This window comes from Rousettus aegyptiacus, unplaced genomic scaffold (assembly GCF_014176215.1).
Source record: "Rousettus aegyptiacus isolate mRouAeg1 unplaced genomic scaffold, mRouAeg1.p scaffold_m13_p_14, whole genome shotgun sequence".
Lineage (NCBI taxonomy): Eukaryota > Metazoa > Chordata > Mammalia > Chiroptera > Pteropodidae > Rousettus > Rousettus aegyptiacus.
In genome coordinates, this window is record NW_023416289.1 from 33,694,113 (window position 1) to 33,710,158 (window position 16,046).

General features: G+C 38.2%; 2 protein-coding genes across 7 annotated transcripts in view; one reads left to right on the plus strand and one right to left on the minus strand.

Annotated features, from left to right (window-relative positions):
* The window catches only part of ZNF567 (zinc finger protein 567), a 72,405-nt gene extending 58,715 nt beyond the window's left edge, over nucleotides 1-13,690 (minus strand). For both annotated transcript variants that reach the window (XM_036232145.1, XM_036232142.1), the window contains exon 1: nucleotides 13,534-13,690. The gene's annotated coding sequence lies outside the window, so the exon portion shown is untranslated. The remainder of the gene's footprint in view (nucleotides 1-13,533) is intronic.
* Nucleotides 13,691-13,733: 43 nt separating this feature from the next.
* The window catches only part of ZNF382 (zinc finger protein 382), a 32,482-nt gene continuing 30,169 nt past the window's right edge, over nucleotides 13,734-16,046 (plus strand). For 3 of the 5 annotated variants that reach the window (XM_036232165.1, XM_036232167.1, XM_016119631.2), the window contains exon 1: nucleotides 13,734-13,949. The gene's annotated coding sequence lies outside the window, so the exon portion shown is untranslated. Of the gene's footprint in view, nucleotides 13,950-15,776; nucleotides 15,920-16,046 lie in introns of those variants that run through there. The other 2 variants (XM_016119630.2, XM_036232166.1) reach the window with 2 other exon arrangements.

Below are 16,046 nucleotides of genomic sequence, written 5' to 3' on the forward strand. Positions count from 1 at the left end.
ATTTCCATTTTTATGTTTTTATCTTTGTTAAAGTTCTCACTGAATTCATCTACACTCCCCCTAAGTTCATTGAGCATCTTTATAATCAGTGTTTTGAACTCTGCATCTATTAGATTGCTTGACTCCAATATTTCTGGATCTCTGTTCTGTTCTCTCATATGGTTTCTGCTTCTTTGTCTTCCCATTTTGGCTGCCTTTCTGTGTCTGTTTCTATGTATTAAATAAAGCTCTTAAGTCTCCCAGTCTTATTAGTGTGGCTTTATGGAGTGGGTGTCCAGTGGCACAGTTTCGAGAGGGAGGTTCAGCGGCAGGCCAAATTTAGCCCCAGCCTGTGCCCCCTGAGCCACTTGTTAAGATTCAGCAAGCAATTCGCAGATGCTGTGCTTACAGTTCCCTCAGGAGTCCATGCCAGAAACTGTAGTCAGCTGCCACCAGTGTGAGTCTAGGCACTGTTCAGCAAGGGGTAACTGCCCAGCAGAAGATACACTTGGATGTGGCTTGGTGGGGCCGTGAGTTGGGGTAGGCAGAGTTTCAGGGAATCCTCTGGGTGGAGCAATCTCTTATCCAGTTTTATGATGTCTCAGCTATGGTGGTGTTGTGTCCACACACTGGGAAGAGGGAGGGCTCAACAGAGAAGCAATGGATGCCACTGGCATTTCTGTACAGAGCGAGTTTTGCCTCTGACCTTTACAATGACAACTCAGCGTCCCCCTGCAAGTCACTGGTGACCCCTTGCACAGTTGACCCAGCACTAGCGCTCAAAGTGAGCAGGTCCATCACCGTGAAAGTTCACTCATGGACATGGCCCATTTAAGAGGCATCTGCAGCTGCCGGCTGTCACTGCTGTGGCCTCTGTCCCACTCAGCCACTCAGGACCAGGCAGCCTCACGTACCTACCCCATCCTAACTCCTGTTTCAGGGTGATTTATTTCTCTCCCCTGTTGTAGGGCTTGTTCATTTAGGTCCCAGGCGATTTTCCTTGCTGTCTGCTCCTTCTTTCTTTCACAACTTTGGTTTGGTTGCAAGAGGGATGAACAGAGAGTCTCTATCATCTACACTAGTTTTTTCTACCTAATTGAAGTATATTTGATAGTTCCTCCTGACTAAATCCAGGAAATGCATTTATTAGGAATATTACATTAGTGACATATCCTTCTCAGTGTATCATTTATGGAGGCACATAATGTCATTCTGTTCCATTATTGGTGACATTAACATTGATCACTTGGTTTGGGTGGTTTTGCCAGGTTTGTCCACTGTAATTTTTTTCTTTACAATTAACATTTGATCTGCAGGGGAAGTTGTCTATTTTTCTTAATCAGTCTTGCCAGGAATCCTCTCTATTTTATATTTGTTTCTGTTTCATTTATTCTGCCCTATTTTTTTCTTATTCTTTTTTGGAGGGGAGCTTTAGTTTGCTATTCTTCTAATTTCTTGAGAAAGTTGTGTAAATGATTCATTTCAAGAATTTCTTTTTTTTCTTATCTGTCTTTAAGGCATAAATTTTCCTCTAAATATGGTTTTAGGTGTATCTTACAAGTTATGATCAGTCAGAGGGGTAGGCAGAGGCCAGAGAATTTAGGACCTTACACACCATCACAAGGATCTTTTCCCCTCAAATGTGGTAGGAAACTATTAAAGGGATTTGAGAACAAGAGTTCTGTGATGTCATTTAGATACGATGTGCTTAGTAGAACAAGTATCAATGGAAGTTTGAGAGCTACTGCAATAGTACAATGGTGGTAGCTTAGACTGTGGTAGGAATAGTTGTAATAAATGATCAGATGTCATTATACATATTAAAGAACAAATTGACCATGCTTGCTAACTATAAGCTGAATAAGAAGAGAAATCTAGGCTTTGTCTTAACATACTGGTAAAAGATGGTTGCATTTACTGAGAATTAAGCTGTAGTATGAATGAATCTGAAAAGAAGAAATTGGAAGTTCTCATTGAACACCTATGGCTGAGATACTTATCATATATTCACATAAAGTTTTTACATAGGTAAGTAGATAATTAATGTGGGACTCAGGAGTAAGGTGAAAGCTGGAAGTATATACATCAAAAGACACAATCAATAAAATGAGAAGGCAGCCTATAGGATAAGAGAATATACTTGTAAATCACATACCGATAAGGGGTTAATATCCAGACTATATAAGGAACTTCTAGAACTTCTATAATTCAACAATGAAAAAGCAAATGATTTGATTAAAACATGGGAAAAGGATTTGAACAGACATTTCCTTAAAGAAGTACACCAATAGCCAGCAAGCACATGAAAAGTTACTCAACATCACTAGCTACCAGAGAAATGCAACTCAAAACCACAATGAAATATCATGTCCACTCAGGATGGCTATAGAAGTACAAGAGATCCAGGGAGAATCACCTCCACCCAATTTGGGCTTCCCTGCCAGTCCTAGCAGGAGCTGGTGTGGGATTTGACATGGCAGCATGGCCTGAGCAGAGTGATCTCCGCCTAACATAGACCACAAGCCCTTGCTCTATGAGCGACTGCCTGCCTACAACTCGGAGACTAGGAAGGACAACTTTGTGTCTGCTTACAGGGCTAGACTCCATCTCCACAATGCCCCCATTACCATGCCCCCACCACCACCCTACCCCTACCTCCTCAAAGGGTTACTCACCCACCACCCCAGGGTTACAACATACACAATTTAAATGTCATCTTGTATTCTGCCACTTCCATTGATGTCATTGACAACAGGCTAATCTGAAGATCCAAGGTTCTGGGGGAGTCGTTCACTTCCTGGGCATCTTCTTGGCCATTGTCTTGTACCCCTTTGGGTTCACATGCTGTTTTGCCTCTAGGAAGCAAAGACATACCAACTGTGGAGTGAACTTACCTAAAGGGAAAAACACATTTGGCTTTCCAATATCCAGCTATCTTTTTCTAATGTAAATGTTGCATACAATAGTTTTATTTGATTAAGCTTCAGTACCATTTTGTAAAATGAAGTGGGATAGATTTGGCAGGTGCTAATCAGTTTCATGGACACGCAACAATACTGCTCCCAGGGTCAATGACAACTCAGTAATGTACTGCTTTTACTTTTTGTAGTCTTCAATTTGAGGAAGGTGAGAAACATTGTTTTAAATAAATTAGATTTATACAAAAAAAAAGAAATGCAACAGATCGTGACTATTATTAACAACTGTATGCCGACAAATTGGACAACCTAGAAGAAATGCATAAACCCCTAGAAACATACAACCTACCAACTCTGAACCAAGAAAAAATATATAATCTGAATAGACCTATAATTAGGGGTTTGAATCAATAATTTAAAACCTCCCAATAAATAAGAGCCCAAGACATTTTTATGAGTATAATTTATTAAAATTTAAAAAATTAACAATATTTTCTGAACTTTTGCAAGTGAATTGACTACTTCCAAACTCATTTTATAAAGCTAGCATTAACTGCATACCAAAGCCAGATAGGGATACAACAAGAAAATTATAGGTCAATATACTTGATGAACATAGATGCAAAAATCCTTAAGAAAAATATAGAAAACTCAACGGGTCTTTAAAAGCATCATATGCAGTGATCAAGTGTGATTTATTTCTGAGATGTAAGGATGATTCGAGTTACCCTAATCAGTAAATGTGAAACACTACATTAACGGAATGGAATATAAAAATCATATAATTATCTCAATAGATGAAGAAAAAGTACTTATAGAAGTTCAACATCCTTTCATGTCAAACACCATTAACAAATTGGGTATAGAAGCAATGTACCTCAACATAATAAGGGCCACATATGACAAGCCCACAGCTAACGTCATACTCAACAATGAAAAGCTGAAATCTTTTCCTTTAAAAACAAGCACAAGACAAGAATATCCACTCTCACCACTTCTATTCAACGTAGTACTGGAAGTCTTGGCCACAACAATTAGGCAAAAAAATTATATATACATCTATACCTATACCTACACCTACGCCTATACCTATGCTTATACCTATACCTACATATTTATATGCATACAAATCAGAAAGGAAGAAGTACAATTGGGTTTGTTTTCAGACAACATGATTTTATATAGAAAATCCCGAAAAATCTACCTAAACTGTTAAAACCAATAAATGAATTCCGTAAAATTGTAGGATTCAAACTGACATAGAAAAATCAGTTGTGTTTCTATACACTAACTACAAAATTAAAAAAACAATCCTATTTATATAGTATCAAAAAGAACAAAATACTTAGGAATGAATTTAAGGAGGTGAAAGAGCTTGACCTGAAAACTATAAGATAATGATGACAAATAAATGGAAAGATATCCCACGTGCATTGATTAGAAGGATTAATGTTGTTAAAATGTCCACACTACTTAAAGCAATTTGCAGATTGAATACAAGCCCTATCAAACTTCCAATGGTATTTTTCATAGAAATAGAAAAAAAAAATCCTAAAATTTGTATGGAACCTCGAAAGACCTCAAATAACCAAAGCAATCTTGAGAAAGAACAAAACTAGTAGAATCACACTTTTTGATTTCAAACTAAATTACAAAGTTATAGTAATTAAATCGGTATGGTTGTGGCATAAAAACATACACCAATGGAACAGAATAGAAAGTCCAGAAACAAATCCACATACAAGTGGTAGACTAATATTTGACAAGGGAGCCAAGAATATTCAATGGGAAAAGGATAGTCTCTTTAATAAATGGTGTTGGAAAAACTGGATATCCACATGCAAAAGATGAATTTGGACCCCTATTTTACACCACTCACAAAAATTAACTTGAATTGGATAAACAAGTAAATAAATGAATAATCTGATTTTAAAATGGCCATGGGCCTGAATAGAACTTTTTCCAAAGAATATATCCAAATGGCCAACAGGTACATGAAAAGGTACTCAATGTCACTAGTTATCAGAGAAATGCAAATAAAAACCACAATGAGATCTCACTTCACACTTGTTAAAATGGCTGTTGTCAAAAAGAGAAGAGATAACAAGTGTTGGCAAGGGTGCATAGAAAAGGGAACCCTGTACACTATTGGTAGGAACTTAATTGGTACAGCCATTATGGAAAACAATATAGATATTCTTGAAAAAATTAATAATAGAACTAGCATATGACCCACCAATCCCACTTCTGCGTATATATCTGAAGGAAACAAAATCAGCATCTTGAAGAGATACCTGCATTATTGTGTTTACTGTGGCACTATTCACAATTCTCAAGACATGGAAACAACCTAAGTGTCCATCAATGGATGACGAGCTAAAGAAAATATGGAGTGACATCAGAGCATAGTGGCATGAGGTGGCTTCTTGATCTTTCCCCTTTAAACTACAAGTGGAACAGCTATAATCCAATGGAAGATTCTCAGCCTAACACACAAATCCTTCTGAGATCTGCATATCTAACAATCTGAAGTTTGGCTAATCAGCCAAGAAAAGGAGGAGGAAATGAAGAGGAATGGAGACAGCTGCTACAGACACGGCCCAGAGCTCCATGCAGGAAGTGGAGAGAGGGGAGGAATCTGGTTGCGGTATGTACTTGCTGTAGCCATGACCATTCCTGCCTGAGTGATCAGCATACACCACAGTGGAACCTAGTGATCAGGGCAGACTGGAGTAAGAAAGGTATGACAACTGTGTTCTAGCAACTGCCACTGTCAGGCAGAAAACAGTCACAAAACCTGAGTGCTTTCCTCAGCCACACCAGAGCTTGCATCCCTGTACCCTCCCAGAGTTAGCAGCAGGCCCTAGGGGAAACTGTAGCAGTGAGTGTCGAGATAGAGAAGGAAGTCTGTAGCCCCAGGAACTGTAGAGACAATTTCTGAGAGGCAGACACATACTGCAGCTGGTCTCAGTAATGGATGGAGATACAAAGGTGAGGCAACTGAGGCCTGGAGGTTGCCATTACTGGGAGGAAAACAGAGGTCCGCTGGCAGCCTCTCCCAACCCAACCCATACCCACCTATCAAAGCTATCCTGGTGGAGGCATCTGGGACACCTCAAACAGGACTACATTGTATCTGGTCACTGGGGCAGCACCAGGACTACAGGGCTCTTCAGGGTCTTGGAATCCCATCACCTGCCACATTCTCCCATGGGGGGGTGGAGCCTTGGTACTGAGGTGACCTTGTCAGAGAGGAGACACACAACTCCCCAGGAAATAAAGGGGTTTGTTTGTTCGTTTGTTTGGTTTTTGCCACAGCAGAGATCTGGGGGCCCTGATCAGTGCAGGAGACTTGTATGCCACCTATTGGAAGAAAAAGAAAATCTTATCAACCTGCTAAAGAGGGATCACTCTTAATAATGGAATTTTTGAAAATGCAGAGTTCATTCCCATGAATGCCTAGGCAGAAAAACAACCCATCAAATACCATGAACAACCAATTTAGCAAGGCAGCTCAGAAGGAAAAAGAAAATCTCCAAAAAATAAACTTAAAAGACAGGGAAATATATAATTTAAATGACAGAGAATTTAAAATTGAAGTTCTGAAAAAACTCAATGATATCCAAGAAAATTTATTTTCAGTTTAATGAATACAGAAATAAAATCAATGAACAACGACAACAAAATACTTTACCAAAGAGACTGAAACTTTAAAAAAAAGAACCAAATAGAATTTTCTGGAGCGGAGAAACTCAATAAAAGAGATGAAGAATGAAATAGGGAGCTTAGGAAATAGAGCTGACCAGAGATGGAGGAAAGAATTAGTGATATTGAAGACAGAAATCTGAAAATTACACAGATGGATGCAGAGAGAGACTGGAGAATGAAAATGAAAGAAATCTACAAGAACCACCTGATTCCATCAGAAAGAGCAATATAAGGATAATGGGTTTACCATAAGGAAAGAGAGAGAGAAGCGAATAGAAGGCCTATTCAAACAAATTGTCAATGAGAAATTCCAAACCCCCTGTAAATAACTGGATCCTTGAATCCAAGAAGCAAACAGAACACCTAATTATCTCAATCCAAAACAGCCTTCTCCAAGGCACATTATATTAAAATACTAAAAATTAATGACAAATAATTCTCAAGGCAGCCAGGGAAAAGAAGTTAGTAACCTATAAAGGAAAATCCATTAGATTATCACCGGATTTTTCAGCAGAAACTCTACATGCGAAGATACAATGGAGTCAAATATTCATACTGCTGAAAGAGAGAAATTAGCAGCCAAGAATAAATAATATATCCAGCAAAGTCCTCCTTTAGATATGAAGAAGAAATGAAGACCTTTTCAGACATACAGAAGCTGATGGACTTTTCCACCACAAGCCTGATTACAGGAAATACTGCAGAGGGTTATTCTACCTGAAACAAAAAGGTAAAAACATACAAGACTATGAATAAGATGTCTGACAGACAGAAACAGGAAATTGCAACCATTATTTAGGCTAGGGTATTATACACTTAAATATTATGTAATGGTTAAAGGCAGTGAAATAAAGAGACAAGACAATAGCTACTGCAATTCAGAAATGAACTCGAAGCATAAATCAGAATAATTTGAGACAACAAAAACAGAAAGGGGAGGGAGTCAAAGTCTGAATTTGCAAAGGGGTATGGATATAAGGTGCACACAGAAGAAAAAAGATAACTATATATGAAACTTTCTTTTACGTAAACTTAATGGTAACCACAAACATAACTACAAGACCATATTAAAAGAAATCGAAGAAAGTACAAAGAAATGGAAAGATATTCTGTGTTCTTGAATTGGAAGAATCAACATAGTTAATATGACCATATTACGTAAAGCATTATACAGATTTAATGCAATCCCCATCAAAATCCCATTGACATTTTGTAAAGAAATACAACAAAAAATCATCAGATTTGTATGGAAGCACAAAAACTTTGAATTGCCAAAGCCATCCTGAGAAAAAAGAACGAGGCTGGAGGCATCACTCTGCCCAACTTCAAATTATACTACAAAGCAGCAGTAATCAAAACCGCATAGTATTGGCAGCAAAAGAGACACACAGACCAGTGGAACAGAATTAAGAGTCCAGAAGTAAACCCATATTTATATGGGCAAATAATTTTCAACAAAAAGTCCAAAACATACAATGGACAAAGAAAGTCTCTTCAATAAATGGTGCTGGGGAAACTGGAAAGCCACATGCAAAAGAATGAAACTAGACTGTTGTCTATCACCACACACCAAAATTAACTCAAAATGGATTAAGGACCTGAATATAAAACCTGAAATAATAAAATGCATAGAAGAAAACATAGGAAATAAACTCAAGGACCTTGGACTTAAAGGGGATTTTATGAATTTGACCTCAAAAGCAAGGGAAGTAAAAGCTAAAATAAATGAATGGGACTACATTAAACTAAAAAGCTTCTGCACAGCAAAAGAAACCATCAGCAAAACAAAAAGGCAACCTATATGAATGGGAAAATATATTTGCAAGCTTGCTTCCTATAAGGGCCTAATATCCAAAATATACAAAGAACTCATTCAACTCAATAACAACAACAACAACAACAACAACAACCACCACCCAAACAATCCAATCAAAAAATGGGCAGAGGACCTGAACAGACACTTCTCCCTAGAGGACATACAAATGGCCAACAGATATATGAAAAGATGCTCAATATCGCTATCTATCAGGGAAATGCAAATCAAAACCACAATGAGATACCATCTCACACCTGTTAGAATAGATGTTATCACCAGGACAAGTAATAACAAATGTTGGAGAGGATGCGGAGAAAAGGAACGCTTATACACTGTTGGTGGGACTGCAAATTGGTAAAGTCACTATTGAAAATTGCATGGTGGTTCCTGAAAAAACTAAGAATTGATCTACCATATGATCCAGCATTCCTTCTACTGGATATTTGCTCCAAAGACTTGAAAGGTCATATCTGAAAAGATATTTGCACATAGCAGCATTATTCACAGTGGCCAGGTAATGGAAGTAACCAAAATGTCCTATAATAGATAATTGGATAAAGAAGCTGTGGTACATATATACAATGGAATATTACTCAGCCATAAGAAGAGATGAAATACTGCCATTTGCGAAAACATGGAAGGACCTTGAGATAATCACGCTAAGCAAAATAAGCCAGAGAGAAAAAGTTGAAAACCACACGATATCACTTATATGTGGGATATAAACTTAAAAGCAACAAATGAACAGGACAATCAGAGACTCATGGACATGGGTAATAGACTAGTGGTTACCAGAAGGTAGGGAGGAAGTGGGAAGGAGGTAGGTAGTTGGGGTCAGATATGTGGTTACAGAAAGAAATCTAACTATGGGAGGGGAATACACAATGCAATATATATATATATATATATATATGCAGATATATACGTATATATATACATATACATATATATGTGTGTATATATATACACACACACATATGTATATATATATGCCTTACTGTTAAATTGTACACCTGAAACTTATTAGATTTTGTTAACTAATATTACCAAAAAATAAATGAAAATAAATTTTTAAAAAAATCTTAAATAATTTTAAAAATGTCCATACTACCCAAAGCAATCTTCAGACTCAATGCAGTCCCTGCACTATCAATGATTTTTTTACAGAACTAGAACAAATTATCCTAAAATTTATATGGCACCACAAAAGATCCCAAATAGGTCACAGTGATCTTGAGAAAGAACAAAATTGGAGGTGTTACACTACCAGATAGCAAACTATACTACAAGTCCATAGTAATCAAAACAGCATGGTATTGGAATAAAAACAGATATATAGATCAATAGGTCAGAATAAATAACCCAGAAATAAACCTACAGCTATATGGTCATTTAATCTATGACAAATGAGTCAAGAATATACAGTGGGGGTAAAGACAGTCTCTTCAATAAATGGCGTTAAGAAAACTAGGCAGATATATAAAAAAAATATATGAAACTAGACCACTTTCTTACACCACATACAAGAATAACTCAAAATGGATTAAAGATTTAAATGTAAGGATGAAACCGTAAAACTCCTAAGAAAACCTAGCCAGTAAACTCTTTGACAACAGTCTTAGTAATATTTTTTTTTAGATAGATCTCCTCAGGCAAGGGAAACAAGAACAACAATAAACAAATGGGATGACATCGAACTAAAAAGTTTTTGCACAGTGAAAGAAATCATCAGCAAAACAAAATGACAACTTAGTGAATGAGAGAAGATATTAACCAATGATACATCCAACAAGGGGTTAATAGCCAAAGACTATAAATAACTCATACAACTTAATGCAAAAAAAAAAAAAATCCAATTTAACAATGACCAGAGGACCTGAATAGACATTTCTCCAAAGAGGATGTAAGAATGGCCAACAGATAAATAAAAAGACACTCAACATCACTAACCATCAGAGAAATGCAAATTAAAACTACAATGAGATATCACTTGACACCTGTCAGAAGAGCTATCACCAATAAATCAACAAACAAGAGTTGGGGAAGTTGTGGAGAAAAGGTACCCCACGTGGACAGCTGGTGGGATTGCACATTGGTGCAGCAGCTGTAGAAAACAGTATGGAGGTTCCTTGAAACATTATAAATAGAACTACCATATGACCCAGCAATCCCACTGTTAGGTATTTATCTGAAGAAAATCAAAACACTAATTCAAAAAGATATATGCACCCCATGTTCACCATAGCATTATTTATAATGGCCAAGATATGGAACCTAAGCATCCATCCAAAGACAAACCCATAAAGAAGATGTGATACATATATACAATGGGATATTACTTGGTGATAAAAAAGTGAAATCTTACCATTTGCAACAACATGAATGGACCTTAAAAGTATTATGCTAAGTGAAATAAGTCAGACAGATAAAGACAAATAACATGATTTCACTTATCTGTGGAATTTAAAAAATAAAATAAACAAAACAGAAACACTCATAGATAGAGATCAAATTGATAGTTGCCAGATGGGAGTGGGGTTAGGGGACTGGGTGAAAATGGTGAAGGGATTAAGAAGTACAAATTGGCAGTTACAAAATAGTCATGGGGATGTAAAGTACAGCATAGGGAATATAGTTGATAATATTGTAATGACTATGTTTGGTGTCAGGTGGGTACTTGACCTATTGGGGTGATCACTTTGTAAGTTATATAAATATCTCATCACTATGTTGTACACCTAAAACTAACATAATATTGAATGTTAACTGTAATTAAAAATTAACAAAATTTTAAAAAACTGATGCTGCCAAATCTTATTCATGAACTAGCCTGGTGCAACATAAATCTCCTAATGGATTCCCTGGGAAATAAATGCCTTCCCTTCCTGAAAGAGATCTCTCTGCACATACCCCCAGTAATTCCCTTACTCCTAAAGGTGTTCCAAACAAAAGGTTGTTGCTTACTTACTGAAATCAATCAAACCATCTCACTCATGTCTCTGAAGAATATCCAAATTATCTAATGTGTAATTCTACCTAAGTACTAGTCTCTTCCCAACAAATTACCAGGTAAAGGAGGACTATTTCTGCATCATGAGAATACTTAGACCAAAAAAGCACAAGGGGGAGGTGTTGCCAAGTAATTATATAAAAATTAACTGTAGGTAGGGCATTTCATGAAGCATTGGAAAAGAAAGAGATCCATCCTCATGGTAGCATCATGAACTGGGAAGAGAAGGCCTAGAGACCTAGTAAATATATATAAGTCACTATTTGGCACGGCATTTTAGATGAAGTTATACTATATCCTGAAAAACAAAAATGCACTTCATAAAACAAAGAAAAAGCTCAAAATGACCTCTAACTTGGCTTTGATGAGCAATTGCGACACTTTTCTCCTTTGCTGCTTCTTTTGGAATACAGCAAAACTTGGAAGGAAAAGGGAATTAGGACATACAAGGCCTTAAAGCCTAGACAGGCTCCAAATAAGAACACATTCTTCATCACTAGTGTAAACAATAATAAAACAGAGTTAGTTTAAAATGGAGCCATAGCTGCCATGCCAGAGAAACAACCTTGCACGTCTTATGCCTCAAACTTTGAAACGTTAAAACAGGACAAAATAACTCTAGACTGGGCATAAGACAACATGTGTCCCAAATAACTGTTTGTAACAACAACAAAAAAGCAGTTATTATGACTACTGGACTGATGACTACTGGACTGAAAATTAAAAACATTGTTTAGAATTAGTGTCATTATATCATGTTGTCTGTACCAATGGACATGTCTTCCTTCAATTGATGTAACTGTTCCTTTTTCATAAATACCCACTGTCTTTCTTTCCTAACTGGAACATTATTTAGGCTTCTGCCGGAATTCTGATTCTGAATAGCCAGTCTTATGGATCTCAAATAAACGCTTGTTTCCTCTCACTTTGGCAGGCCTTTTATTTTTAGGTCAGCACCAGCAAGCCCCTATCATCCATATTAAAAATACCAAAATGGAAGTATGAGAAAACTAGAATACTGGTTGACCCATGCCTGTATCATAAAGAAAAGTCAGGTTCACTAAAGCCTGGGACTGGAATCTGTTCCTGTTCACAATAGTTTCCGGTCAACAAAGCTATGAAAATACTGTGGATCTACAATAGGCAGCTTGCCCCCAGAGAGCTTTCAGAAGCAATCTTTGGAGAAGGAATCCTGCTCTTGGTGCCTTAATGCCATGTTTTCCCCCCCTTGGGGGAAATTTCATATCTAAAATTGTCATAATAAACACAGGGCTGTGCTTTTTTTAGTTGGAATCATCATTCTAGGTCTCATATTCAACTTCTTTTTCACAGCTATTTCTGTGCAATGTGGCTATAAGGTGAAATGATAGAGCAGTGAAAGAAAACCCAGTGCAACAAATTCCAAGAAACCATGGAACTTATAATTGGCTCCAGAATGGCTACACTTAATGTACTGCATGCCTACTGTGTATTAAGTACCAGGTTGGACAATGGATACAGGGTGTACTGATGAAGGCAACAGAGAACATGCTTTAAAACAGAGGGATTCTGTGGTTAACAAGGGTCTGGGAGTCTTTGACAGGCACAGATTAAGGTACATGGGGACCTTGTCCACAGATTTCTCAGCCCCAGAACTTCAAAAATGAAACTCTACCCTCCTAAAAAAAAGAAAAAAAAGAAAAGAAAAGAAAAAAAAGCTACACTAGGCCAATTTTGATCAGTCTTTAGTGAGTCACAATAGCGCTGTTAACAGGAGTACTCGGTCACAGTATAACACACCACCTCACAGTCACAGCCGACCACGGTCATAAAAACGGCCCCACACCACTCAAAGTCCCAGGAGCCTAATCAAGGCCTCCCCACTGCGCAGACACCCAGCCCTGTCATTCATTCTCATACACACATACTCTCATAATCATTCATATCCTACGCTGACGCAGTCACAGAATTGCACACCAACTCACAATCACCCTCCTCTGAAGGTGACTAACACAGACCCGAGGGGACCCATCTGCCTTCCCTTGACACATCTGCACAAGGGCAACTCCCGGCCTCCTACGGTAAGCTTCTCTTGCACCCCGACTCGTATCACCTTAACTCACCGCACAGAATGCGACCACAAGGCTAGCAGAACATGAACCTGAGGTAGAAGTTCATTAGCTCCCCCATGGCCTGAGTGAAACATAGTCCAAGCCAGGAAAGCGCAGACGTTGGTACAATCAGACCTGGGCAGCGGCAGCTGGGACCCAGCCGCTGGAGACAGGCCGCCCCATAGCCTCCTGGGAGCTCCCGCCCACTCAGGAGTGCGCAAGCGCAGACTCCTGATCCTGGGCCAGGGGTGAGGTGTGTGTGTCTTGGGGGCTCGGAGGAGGAGGAGGAAGAGGAGGAGGAAGAGGGAACTGGAAGCTCAGGGTCCAGAGGCCAGACAAGGAAGCGGGACCCAGTGAGAAGGCCAAGGAGAAAACTAGGAGTCCAAGCCGGACCTGTTAATTCTGAGAGAACCGGAACCGATCCCGCGGTAACCAGACACTCAAATCTGTGCAAGTGGGGGGCCTCGGGCGTGGGCCATGGGCATGACCCTTAGAGTGACAGTCGAGTGTGACTGGAGCGAGCTCCGCGAGGACGAATTTTGTGTTTTGACCTTGAGGAAGCTGCATCGCGGCGAGCGGGGCCTCGCACAGAGGACATGGTGTGTGTGTGTGTGTGTGTGTGTGTGTGTGTGTGTACACCGAATGAGGCTGCTTCCTGTCCCAAACTGCTGGTGTGTGTGTGTGTGTGTGTGTGTGTGTGTGTATACACCGAATGAGGCTGCTTCCTGTCCCAAACTGCTGTTTTTTGGGTGCGTGCTAATCTGCGGGTGGTTATGGCCGATTGTGTGTGAAAAGTGGACAGAGTAGTGTTGCTACATGGGCTTTCTTTTGCCTTTGTCTATTTTTAAATTAGGTGTGAGTCGTATTTGAGACTAGGTGATAGTGGAGAAGCGAAAGTGATTTGTGATGGAATTTTGTGATTTTGCCTGGAATTGTGTAATTAAATGTGCTGTCTGAGATTGTGAATGATATGAGAGGGCTATGGTTTTCTGAAGTAAGTTTGATTGAATGTAAACTATGCATGTGTTTGCAACCTGTTATTTTTTGCGATGGTTTTGTGACAGACTGTATGACCATTGTCTAGTTGGGAATGTAAGATTTGATTATCTGAATAGTGTTCATTAAGTCTGTCTGCAAAATTGTAACTCAGTAGAAACTTAGCAAATAAAACAGGAGTATATTAGAAAGGAAGAGGTAACAGTTTTATAATTAAGGTTCATTGCAGGGAAACACCATATGAACTAAAGCAATCTGTTAAAATGAATAGTGTTCCATGGGTAACATGCTGCAAAAAACAATTTTTACCCATAACTAATGCTTTCAATACTGATATACAATTGACATTTCCTGCTTCTGGATGAAATTTATGGCAAGGTAAATAGTTGCTTTTCAGACATTCAAAGAGAATAAAGAGTATTTGGTACACTTTTAATCACAAAGCTAGTCTCATTTTAGTAATTGAAAGTTATTTTGCTAATTAAAATATACTTTAGACTTCACTTAGCAAAATATTATCTTTTCTGCCTGGAAGCCTGCAGAGGCTTCTATTTCCATTCCTAACCTACTAAAAGTGTTGCTTACTAGTTAATACTTAAGTTAACTAGTAGTGAATTAACAATAGTTAAATCTCAATAATCAACTGCTTATTAAGTAATGTGAAACGAATGAGTCAATAAAGAGCTGAAGTAGAGAAATAAAAAGTCCAGATATTCTCAAGCATGTAGGGATGTGGTGGACAGATGGCATTTCACATCAATTGAGACAACGTGGGTTATATAAATGTAGTTTTGCTAACCAATGAAGCACGGGGAAAAATCGTTACATGGCAAAAATACTTTAATAATCATATGAATAACTGATGAAAATTATTTGCAACTTAAAATAGGTAGATTTAATTTACCAAATTGAAAAAAAAAAAGATAATGTCAACCAAATAGGCAACAAAAACCCGTGAGAAAAAGACATACTATAAGATCCCATCACAGAAAAGAAAGAAAACTTCCTTTAAACTAATTAAAAGGAGCTTATTCTTACTCATAATAAGGGATCTGTAAATTAGAATTTAGTGTGTATTGATAGCAGAGATTAAGAAATGATTGTCAGCTGCACTCATCAGGATGTGGGGAGGTATTCTTATGCTGATGACAGTGTAAATTGGTAGGAAGTCTGTGAAGAACATTTTAGAAATACATAATAAACCCATCCTTTATGAGAGATTATGATAGAGCTATACGGGAGGCGGGGGGGGGGGGGGGTGCGGGAAGCACAGTAATCTCTCTCTCCAACCCACAGCAGATTCCCTGGAATTTATTCTACCCCACGAAGAGATTGAGTTTCTGGTATTGGTAAGGGAGAAGGAATTGTTCGATTTTTCCACTAATCTCTGTCCTGAATTTGTGTGAGTATACTGAGTGGGCAAGTGTTGAAACAGTGAAAATTGATAGGGATTTAACTGAGAGATTATTCTGGAAGACCTAAATCAGATATGGTTTCACATAGCTCCTTGTATCCTCCCGCCTCTGCCT